This window comes from Myodes glareolus, chromosome 17 (assembly GCF_982192425.1).
Source record: "Myodes glareolus chromosome 17, mMyoGla1.1, whole genome shotgun sequence".
Classification (NCBI taxonomy): domain Eukaryota; kingdom Metazoa; phylum Chordata; class Mammalia; order Rodentia; family Cricetidae; genus Myodes; species Myodes glareolus.
In genome coordinates, this window is record NC_142042.1 from 63565755 (window position 1) to 63577925 (window position 12171).

The 12171-nt window shown below is 39.2% G+C and overlaps 1 pseudogene; it reads right to left on the reverse strand.

Annotated features, from left to right (window-relative positions):
* Positions 1-1167: 1167 nt before the first annotated feature.
* Positions 1168-4554, reverse strand: LOC148119473 (speckle-type POZ protein-like; annotated as a pseudogene).
* Positions 4555-12171: the final 7617 nt, after the last annotated feature.

A 12171-nucleotide genomic window follows, 5' to 3' on the forward strand; every position in this document is an offset into this window, starting at 1 on the left:
AGATCAACTGTTCGAAGATGTGTGGATTGATATCCAGGTCTTCTATTCAGTTCCATTGGTCCTCATGTCTATTCCTATGCAAATACCAGGCTATTTTCAGTACTGTAGCTCTGTGATAGAGTTTGATGTCAGGGATTGTGATGCCTCCAGAAGTTCTTTTATTGTACAGGATTGTCCTGGGTTTGCTGCTTTTCCAAATGAAGTTGAGTACCATTCTTTTGAGGTTTTTGAGGAATTTTACTGGGATTTTGATGGACATTGCTTTGAATCTGTAGATTGTTTTCGCTAAGATTGCAATTTTTACTATATTAATTCTGCCTACCCAAGAGCATGGGAGATCTTTCCACTCTCTGGTGTCTTCTTCAATTTCTTTCTTCAAAGTTTTAAAGTTCTTTTCATAGAAGTCTTCCACTTGTTTCGTTAGAGTTACTCTGAGATAGTTTATGCTATTTGCTGCTATTCTGAGGGGTGTTGATTCTCTGATTTCTTCCCCAGTCCTTTTATCATCTATGTACAGGAGCGCTACTAATTTTTTTAGTTTATCTTGTATCCTGTTACATTGCTGAAAGTGTTTTTGAGTTGTAGAAGTTCATTGGTAGAATTTTTGGGATCACTTATGTAAACTATCATATCGTGAGCAAACAGTGAGAGTTTGACTTCTTCTTTTCCAATTTGTTAAGAAAATGGTTTGATAACAGAGCCAAAAATGAGGCACTTTTAGAAATATACAATATTTACAGGCTAATAATGAACAGCTAGTTGAAAAAACTAATACTATTGAAAAGGATAACATTTACTTGACAAACAAAATCCAATCAATGTTGAAGGGTGCCGAGACATTATCTGAAAGAATTTTTGCTGTTGAATTTTAATGACCAGAATATGTTGAAAAGTATGATAGGTTAATGGATAAGGTATCTCTTCAACAAGGCAATAAGCACATCATCAAAATAATGTCCAAGAATGAGACATTAACTAATGGAAAATTTGATGCCTTGAAATCATCAATGAGGACATTAGAATGGAACACTAGATAGGAGATTCAGACTTTATTAAAAGCAGTGGTAAAAAGATTTGAAAAGATTGAGGAAATTATAGAAACTGATGATCAGGGACAAAAAGTAAAAGGACAGGAAATAGCATAAGGTAGGCAACAAATATACATGGCTACATATAGGCATGATCAATCTAAAAGAAATTAACCAAGCAAAGGTATCTTATTACCTAAATTCACCATTTGTTGGGGAAATTGTGAAAAGGTGGGCTTCAAGCAATAAGACTACCTCACACAATTGGCTTCAATTAACTTCAGTGGTCCTAGAAAATGAACCCCCACTGTTATGGAAATGCTATTGGTGAGAAGAGGCAAAAATTTTAGAACAAAAGGTAAATGCGAAAGGATTTGAGGTTTCTCAACACAAAATCATGGCAAGGACCACTATTCTGATCCTCAGGACCAGGCTCTCTGTGATGAACACACCTTGTCCCTATGTAACACAGCAGCTTTAAATTCTTGGGACAAGATTCAGGAACTAGGAAAGAGAAATGAATCATATACCAGGGTTAAACAGGGCCAGAGAGAAACTTTAATGACTTTTTACAAAGACAACAAAGGCTGTACAAGTAGGAGTAAGGGACCCAGAAGCTAGATATGTACTTATTGAATCTCTGGCTTTTGAAAATGCCAACTTAGAATGCAAAAAGATATTTGAAGTTTTAAAGGTTAGATCAGCACCAGTGGATGAACGGACCCTGAATACAATGAATGTTTAGATTTGACTATAACACTGAGACTTGGGTAGTAGAAGCAATTTCCAAAGGTATGAGGAAGCTTTCAAAGGTTAAATGTTTCAAATGTAGTAGAATAAGACATCAGAAAAGGGATAGTAGAGGGAATTACTAGGAATAATATCTCCTCTGGAAATGACAAGAAGAGGTGGTTTCAGCTTTCTGGAATATGCAGGAGGTATGGCAGAGGCAGACATTGGACCAATGATGCAGATTGACAAAAGACAGACAGGTCAACCTGATACCACTAGGAAACTCCTGGAGGGGCACATCTCACAGACCCCTATGTCAAACGTGGTCAGGTCATTCCAAGTCACTTTAGAGAACCGGTCTCACCAGGAAAATTAAAAAGTCCAGTGCCTACTGTAAAAAAAACATACTATTCATGATGATTGAATAGACATGAAAGATGAATCAAAACTCCAGTAGGAAATAGGAAATGTATATTTTGGCAGATGTCTATGAATGATCATAGACCAACGCTAAGAGTACATATAAATAACATTGTAATTCAGAGATTGAAATACAAGCTGTTACGATGGCCTTGAGAGCCCAGAATTCCTGTCCAGCTGCCTTCAAGCAGCAGTCTGTGAAGAAGGAATTCTCCCACAGCTCCCCTAGCTCAGCTGCCAATGTGGACCTGACAACCTGGAACCTTTGTTTCATTTTCTACTTAGAGATCTTGAGTGAGTCTTTGATCATGCTCACCTTGCAGAGGAGGGTGAACTCATCTTCAGAGAGAATCTGATATGCCTGGGACAAGGTGAAATCTCAAGGGATGAACCTTTTGAATCTCAGGTTGTAATCTGGCAGGAAACAGAATACTCTTGGGCTCCTCACACATTGGGTTTTCTTCTCCTTAGGCACTTGTGATCCAGAACTGAAACTTTGCCCAAATGTGACTCTTTGAACAGCTGAGCAACACTAGGTAAACTGACAGGTAACCTGTGCTTTCCTCCTGGACCCTGTTGGAGTGTACTCTCAGACACCATTTGTCATTATCTCCTGTTGAGAATGTTGGGCTTCTAATGCTGTCCCATATCTCCTCCAGGAAAAAAAATGGAAGTTGCTAATGGTCCACCTGTAGGATAAATTCTGGACACAATTTGTGTGTAGTCCCAGCTCTGGGCTGTGCTGCCCTCTGACATTTCTTCTGGAGGTGGTTTAAAGGTTAAACTGGATCCCAAATGAAGAACTAGGATTTGCTTTCTCTTCACCCCATGAAACACAATAAGAAACAGGGTATAGAATTTTAGTTTATGTTTCTTATCTGTTACCTCTTCTATGTAGCAGCAACTGTATTTCTTGAAATTTTCACTCCAGATTTCAATAGTAATTTCACAGAAGACAGCCAAGGCTACTACTAGGGATTATTAAATCATTCAATTGTTTTTTTTTTCTAGGTTGAATCTTAGGTAACTTGTTTTGAGAATAGGTAACTAGTTTGGGCAATTATACATTACTTTTAAAAGTTTGGAACATTTTATACACTCTTATCTAAAAATATTGCTCTAGGATTCTCTAGAGTAACAGAACATATACAGAGCATCTCTCTTTCTTTAAATTCCAAGGGGATTTATTGGAATTACTTAGTGCTGAAGTTCTGACAGCATGACATTCCACAATGACTAGCTGGGAAGGTCGAGTCCAACAACCCAGTATGTACTTAGTCCAGGAGGTTAAACATATTGCCTGGTCTTCAATAAAGACAGAAATTTCAAAGGAGAATTCTCTAATGACAGTGCAGGAATGGACTTGCTGCAAGATGAGGGTAAGCAGCAAAGAGCAAGAGCTTCTTTCTTCCATGTTCTTATCTAGGCTTCCAGCAGAAGGTGTGGCCCAATTTTCAGTGTGTCTATCAGGCTCAAGATTTGGATTAAAGGTGCATGACTTTAGGCCTGAAAATCTGGATTAAATGTTTGTGTCTTTCTATCTCCAAAGTCCATATCTGAAGAGACTCTATCTACTTCAACTTAAGTAAAACATTTGTCACAGTTGTGCCTTCCATTTTAGAATTTTAGTTAATCAGGTGTGATCTCGTTGGGAACCAATAATAACCGTTATAAGTGGAGCTGGCTCACTGGGGTTCATCTTCCATAAACAAAGAGATCATGTGTTGTAGGAGGCTGCTTATTTGTTCCCAGCTGCTCAGCCCCAAAATACCCACTCAGAAACTATATTTATTAAATCACAGATTGGCCCATTGGCTCTAGCTTCTTATTTGCTATCTTAATTTAACCCGTTCTAGTAATCTGTTTATTGTCACATGCCTGTGGCTTACCAGGTAAATTTCCCAGCATCTGTCTCTATCAGGGATATATGACTTCTCCCTGACTCTGCTTCCTTTCTCCTAGCATTCAGTGTAGTTTTCCTCACCTATCTATGTTCTGCCCTATCAACAGGCCAAGGGAGTTTCTTTATTCACCACTGGTATTCACAGCATACAGAGGAGGATTCCATATTATCTTCCCTATTCTGTTTAATAAAAAAGTTTTCAACTTTGACATAGTAAAACTACATATAATAAAACAAGTATCAAGCAGTAACTACAGTTACAATATTTATACTTTATCTTTTCTAATAACTAAGGAAAACAATATTATTACTATCTACTCTCCTATTACATCAAAGACTCTAGAAGGATGTAATATTACCCAAGTAAATAAGAAGTGCATTGCAAGCAACTTCCAAAACTGTAGAATTGACAAAGACATCGTGCTGCCTGGACAGTCACCCGAAGATCTTCTGTACCATTAGAGCATCCATCTTCGGTCTGCAGGCACAAAGTATCTAGCAGATTTTTCCATGAAGCAGGAAATTTCAAAGACAGTTCCACCTATATTGGCAATTTGTCATGCACATATTTCTGTGTCCTGCAGAACGTCGTGGATAACTGAATCCATAGAAAGCTTGAGAAAACTTGGAAAAGAATTGAGTAAAGCATGTTTTCTTGGTAGCAGCAATTTCTCGGTCTGCTCTGCTTGCTAGAGGCAAGTAAACACTCTCATCTAAGAGAGGCTTCCTGACTCAGCTTCAGCTGCAAAACCCTGTAGCTGTTTTAAGAGGTCCTGCCACAAAACACTTAAACAGTGTTGATGAAAAGCTGACAACATGTTTTTTGGTTTTCAACCATAGCAGGAAAAAAAGCTGCGCCATTTTAAAATGTCAGCTTTCTGGACTGTCCTGCCAAGGCAAACTCTGACTCTATCAGGCAGGCAGTCCACCTGAGTGTGGTCTGTGAGCAGAATGCTGCGGTTTGCTTGCTGGCAAGGACCTTGAAACGCCATAGAATTGTGGCAATAAACATGGCTACAGCCAGTACATCTGCCATGAAGCTGGAAAGCTAAGGAATGGGCTGGATCCAGCTATCAAAGCCGTGACTTTAATCCTCTCCTTAAAGACTCATGTAGTCAGATAAAGAGAGATATACAACAAAGAGAGATTCAAAAAAAACTGGTTTACAGTGTGTTAAAAATATATTCAGGCTAAAGGTTAAAGTCATTAAAAATAAAAAAGAAAGAAAGAGAGAAGTAGCGTGTGGTGGTACCCACCTTTAATCCCAATGCCTGGGAGGCAGAGGTAGACTGATCTCTGTGACTTCAAGGGGCAGAGGTAGATTGACCTCTGTTATTTTAAGGTGTGGTAGCACACACCTTTAATCCCAATGCCTGGGAGGCAAAGACAGACAGATCTCTGTGGATTCAAGGTGTTGTAGCACACACCTTTTATCCCAGCACTGGGGAGGCAGAGACAGAAGGATCTCTGTGAGTTCAAGGATAGCCTGGTCTACAGAGTTATTCCAGGATAAAGATATACAGAGAACCTGTCTCAAACAGTAAAAGTAAAAATAAAAGAAATAAAGGTTAAAATAAAGCCGCACAAAGATGGAAAATACACATAGAATCTTCATACTTTCTGCTATTATGCTTTCATTGAATTGTTTGAATGCTGAGGAAGGAACAACAGCTGCTAAAATATATTTGTTTATAAATGCTGCTGAATTAATTCAAGGTAGGTATTCTGAAAATACCTTGACTTCAAAATAGAAGTCAAAAGGGATGCTACTTTGGATATGAGATTTTGCTTTTGTTTCCACAGGAAATAAGAGGCTGTGTATTTTTTCTGAGTTAAGAAAAATCCAGTTTGATCAAGGAAGACCATCTGAGAAATCTCTTGTCGGAACAAATGACCCAGATGTCAGAGTTCTATATCCATAACAGGTTCAATACTGTTGCCTGAGATGATCAAGACTCACAGGATAGTCCAGTCAGGACTTGATTATAACTCTTTAGGTCTCCATAAGATTATTAAGGCCCCTAATCAGCAGGAAGTAGCCTGGAAAACTACATCCACATTCCCAAAAAATGGACTATGGATATCTTCCTTTGTTTAAAAAAAAGGGAGGGGGGAGATGGTACGGGAGAATTGTCTGAAATCTGTCAATCATAATTTAAATAAAGGCTGATTGGCCAGGCAGGAAGTATAGCAGGTCAACCACACAGGAAGTAGAGGCAGAACATTGAGAACAGGAGAAGGCTAGCAAGGAGAAAGCCCATTCCTCCATTCCTGCCCAGACCACAGAGAAGCAAGATGTAACCTGCCCCACTGGAAAAGGTACTGAGCCACATGGCTAACACAGACAAGAATTATGGGTTACCATAAGATTTAAGAATTAGTTAATAAGAAGACTGAGCTAATGGGCCAATCAGTGTGATTTTCTTGGGGGCTTGCTGACTGTGGGGTCCCGGGCAGGACAGAAACCCTCAATAAGCAGGTCCCTTCATGTTACAGTGCTGCCTGAACAGTCGCCCAAAGATCTTCTGTACCATTAGAGCATCCTTCTTCGGTCTGCAGGCCCAAAGTATCCAGCAGATTTTTCCATGAAGCAGGAAATTTCAAAGAGAGTTCCACCTATATTGGCAATTTGTTACTCACATATTTCTGTGTCCTGCAGAATGTCTAGCAGACTCTTTCATGGAGGAGAAACCCTGAAGGACCATCTCACCTTTATGCAAGTTCAGCAGTCACTTTTCTGTGGGTTCTGTATGTCCAGTTTATCCAGAAGTTCAGGTAAGAGCAGTTTCATGCCTCTTCGATGCCCATCATCCTCTTGAAGTAGTTGGTGGTGACAGGAGCAGATGAGACTCATTGTCATGAAAAATCCTAAGATCTTAAAATATTTTAAATGCCATATTCTGTAGTCTTTGAAAGGTTTGAAGGATGTCTATCTAACTGAATAAAACTCTATGCATCTAGGAAATCTAACATGGCTACAATCTTGCCTATTATAGATGACTATCTATTAACTTACATTTATTAATTATACATTACATTTTTAAATGAGCTGCAGAAAGACAATATCTGAAATACATTTCTGTTCATCTAGAAAACCTAACTAGCATGACTACAAGCCTGACTATTATAGATGACTATCTAATAACCTATATGTCTTACTTTCACATTATATTTTTAGTTGAGCTGTACAAACACAATACCTTAAACAAGAGCAGAAATATATGTATATACACACACACAATATAGCAAAAACGACCTTGAATTTGTGTTAATAGACCAAGATCTATACCAAAGTATCCATTTCTATAGCATATCCCCCTTTAAATGTAAACAAACATTTATAAACAATATTTGGGAATCTGGGCATAGTTCTCTCCATACTGCTTCAGTTTTTTGTTGGGAAAATATTTTGGGGGGCAGTGCTCACTACCCCCATTCAGGGGATCTTGGTGCATCAAACCACATTAGTCTAGAAGCAATTCACAGATTCTCATCCTCTGTGGAAACAAAATAAAAACCTCTTTTCCAAAGTAACATATCCTTAGACTGTATTTTTAAAGTAAAGATACCTTTGTGTTAGTTTAGCTAGCAGTCCCCAGAAGCAAATGTCTTCCTGCAGTCAAAAAGTTCAAAGAAAACACAATAGTATAAATAATCCACACTCTGTGTATACTCCATCTTTACGTGGCTTTTCTTACTCTATTGCTTTTTTATATTTATTTTATCTTTCCTCCTTTAATCTATGACTGTCTGTACTCTGTTTCTTTAAAGACTTTGTTTTAGTATTTTAAAACCATTTACTTTTGTTTTATAACTCTCTATCGTCTTTTCTCTTCTCTCTCCCAAGCATATGTACATCTTTCAAACAAACTGTGTCTCATCTAGAGGTCTTTTTCATCTGAATTTTTCTTTATTGTGTATTTATAATTATTTTCTGACCAGAAGTGCTTCTTAAAATGCTAAGCCCTTCTTATGAACTTAAGTGGTGCCATTGCTAGGGAAAATACAGAACTGCCTGCTTGCCCCACCTAGTCTGGCATGGCAGAGCTGTTTGCTGTTTCTGAGAGCCATGCTCACAGCTTCACTTTTAGGCACACAGCCAGTCTATGTTGCCATTAAACAAGTTGTAGCACTCTATTAAGAAACCCCATTTCAATGCTCGGCCTCCTGAAAGAGTCAGTGTTCATGCTGGCAGCATGGCCCAGAAAGCCGGCATTTCAAAGCCACGCTTTTTTCTTCTACTGCTGATCCAAGAAAACCTCTCTTAAAGGAACTGCAGAATGCTGCCAGCAAGCAACGCCCATTCAGAAAAAAAAGGGTCTAAACTTTGTTTTTTACTGTCGAGAATTCCTTTGCAAACCCTCTCAGGTTTTAAGTGGACTTTAATTGTCCAGGTGGGTGCCAATTTGTTGCAGCAGGCTGCTTGTTGGTTCCTGTCTGCTCTGCCATGCAACAATCACACAGAAATTATATTAATTCAATCACTGCTTGGTCATTAGCTATAGCTTCTTATTGGCCAACTCTTACATCTTAATTTAACTCATTTCTAGTAATCTGTGCATTGCCACGTGGCTGTGGCTTACCAGGTAAATTTCCCAGCATCTGTCTCTATCAGGGCTACATGGCTTCTCCCTGACTCTGCTTTCTTTCTCCCAGCATTCAGTTTAGTTTTCCTCACATATCTAAGATCTACCCTATCAACAGGCCATGGCAGTTTCTTTATTCACCACTGGTATTCACAGCATACAGAGGGGAATCCCCCATCATTAAAGTAAAAACTGAAATCAGAAATGGTGACATCTATAGTGAGAGTTTCTGCATCAATGTTTGAAATGGAATTGCTCTGTGATTTAGATATCGGTGTAATTTAGTACTCATAAACTAAATTTGGAAATGTTTCTATTTCTGGAATAAATTGACAGAGTTGGGCATTAACTCTTGTTTGAATAGCAGATACAGTTCTGTGCCAAAACTATCTTACTCAAGGATTTCTTGTTGTTGTTTCATTGCATTTCTGCTGCCTCAGTTTCCCAATATAGGCATGATTCAAGAAAGGGCAATAAGATATCACGTTTACTACATATAGAGAACACATAATTGTTTTGATGTATTCCTAGATGGAACATTGAATTATTGTTCACGTTGACCTACCTATATATAAGCAATCCTCCTGAACAAGTCTCAAGGGTATCTTGAGCTGAAGAGATGAACCACCACATACACAATAAAAAACAACTTTCAGCTTGATTGGGGTTCTCTCTCTTTTTGATTTTGAAATGAAGTATTCTTACACAGCCTAGGATGTTTTTTAATTCACTCTGTAGGCCAGGCTGCTTTCTTAGGATTAAAACTTGCCTTTTTGAATCAGAAGAGAGACAATAATAAGATGACTGGCTTTGACAGAAAGAAGAGATAAAAAATATTTTTAAATGAATGGAATATAAGTAGTATGCCCTGTGGACCCTAGTTCTTCACAGACTAAGGGGATGAAATCAGGAGTCCTCTGGCCTAGGCTGAATACTGAGTTGAACCACAACAGGAAGAGTTGGAGAAAACTTCAGGGAGACATCAACTAATTTCTCTCCAGCCTAGAAGCTTGCATGATGCCCAAAGCAGAGAGAGATCATTCCCATTGTTTCTGTGTCTCTGTGTATACACACACGCGCGCACGCACGCGCGCGCGCGCACACACACACACACACACACACACATATATATCCTTTTTGTTAGTCTTTGTTGTAAGGCCTTCCTGCATGACCCGACTTGCTCTGTTCCTACATCCCATTACCTCATCCTACCAGGTTATACACGAGCACCACCACTACTGACTCTTGACGCCTAAGGAATGTTCTAAATAATAAATAAATCCAAACATTCAGTGGACCTCTGCCATCCTCTCCGTGATCTCCAGGCAGCATTTATTTTCCTGTAATGAGCAATAGCATTATCATGCATGAGGACACCACTGCTGATTAAGACTTGTGTATCCACCTGATCCGGACCTGAATCCTTTGACTGTGCAATATCCACCTGAGAATCATCTACCTTAAGTAAAAGCACCACCTATCCCATTCCAGAAAGGAGAGACTATATGAACAGATCCTGTGCTTCAGCTCCATGGGGATTTCAGGTCCCCATGAGAAGTTGCTCTCCTCTACAGCAGCCTGCTCATGACAGCTCTGGGCTAAAATGTGAAGAGTTTATTTTTGCAAATTTGGGGTCCTGCTTTGATTGTCAACTTCCATTACCAAACACACTGGAGGGAAGAGGTACCCGCCACCTGACTCTAAACCTACATAGAGAAGAGTCACTGATGCTACTAGTTAGCCAACTGTAATTGATTCCTAAGTGAAGAACCAACAACTCAGAGATCAAAATAAGTCAATTGATTTATCCTGTTGTGAGAGAGGAGCGACCATGGAGAGAGACTTTCAGGAGAGCTAGCCTGGGAATTTTTGAGTTGATTGAATAACTGAAGGTATTGTCATGTCTTCTAGGCTTAAAGAATCCTTGCAGACATGCTGGTCTGGATAAAGATGGTAGACCTGGGGAGCAATTTACAGATTTCATTATAAGGGGAACGGCCTCAAAATTCCCTTCTTAGGTAACTCCTGAATATATTCTGCACCCTTTGGAAGCTAGAATACTCTCTCACTTTTAAAGCCCTGAAGAGTAAGCATGAAAGTTCAAAGTTTAAAGAGGACAGAACTCACCAGTGAGGATGAAAGTTATGAGGTATTGAGAAGCTGAACCTTGACAGTCAGCATGAAGGAATTGGGAAGTATTTAAGATTGTCTCATAGCACACCCTCAAGTGGATCAGGAAGACTGCTTTCAGTTAGGATTATTTGAGTTGGAAAGGAATAGGCAACCAGTAATATTGGTGGAGGCATACCGGGGACTGTGAGTCTGGATGGAATAAAAGCCAGAAGACAACCACTTTCAGAGGATCCTGACTGCCTCTGGTCCCAGCTGCCATAGATGATCTACCACCCTGACCTCCATGTTGTGAACACTGAGGCGCCTAACAGGGTTCAAAAAAAAGCACCTCTTCCCAGATCATATTATAAGGGACTTCTAATAACAACATGGCAAAAGTAATAACAGCTGTGTAGGAATGGACACCATCCCTTTACTTATGGAAGATTAACCCCCGTAAGCAAAATGCACCTGTGATGAATATTCTTGCTTCCCACGTTACTACACCTGAAATTGACTAAAATCCTAAAATAGAGGGCACACTTGTGAGAAATGCTTTCATTAAGTGTGTAGATCACTTCAAATACAGATGTTAGAAAGACAAACATTTAATCCGGATCTCCAGGCCTGAAGACATGTACCTTTAATTCATATCTTGAGGTTGCTAGCCACATCTTTAATTGGCCAACATCTCCTGCCTTCTGGAAGCCTATAAAAGGACACAGAAGAATGAAAATATTGCTCTTTGCCTGATTGCCCTCACTTTGAAGCAAGTCTATTACTTCACTGCCATTAGAAAATTCTTCAGAACTCCAGCATATACTGAAGATGAGCCAACATGTCTAACCTTCTAGACTAAGTAAGAATTGAATATTTGTACTTTTCCTTCAGAGATAGTCATTGTAGGATTAGCAGGACTGCAGCCCTAAGTCATTCTAATGAATCTCCTTTGTTCATACAGAGAGAGAGAGAGAGAGAGAGAGAGAGAGAGAGAGAGAGAGAGAGAGAGAGAGAGAGAGAGTTTGGATATGTTCTGTTACTACGGAGAACCCAGATAAAAAAAATTTTGAAATGAGTATATAAAATGTCTCATATGATCAAAAGGTGAGAATAACTGGCAAAGTAACGTATCTACTGACCTAAGACTCAATCTTTAAAAAAATGAAGTGATAGAACAGCCCATGGTAGCCTAGACTATCTACACTGAAAATACTTTGGAATCTGGATAGATAATTTTAGAGATCTGATGTGGGAGGTGAAATATGCTGTGAATAAGTTTTATTACCATTGGTTAATAAAGAAGCTGCTTTCAGCCAATGGCTTAACAGAGTAAAGTCAGAGAGAGAGAGAGAGAGAGAGAGAGAGAGAGAGAGAGAGAGAGAGAGAGACA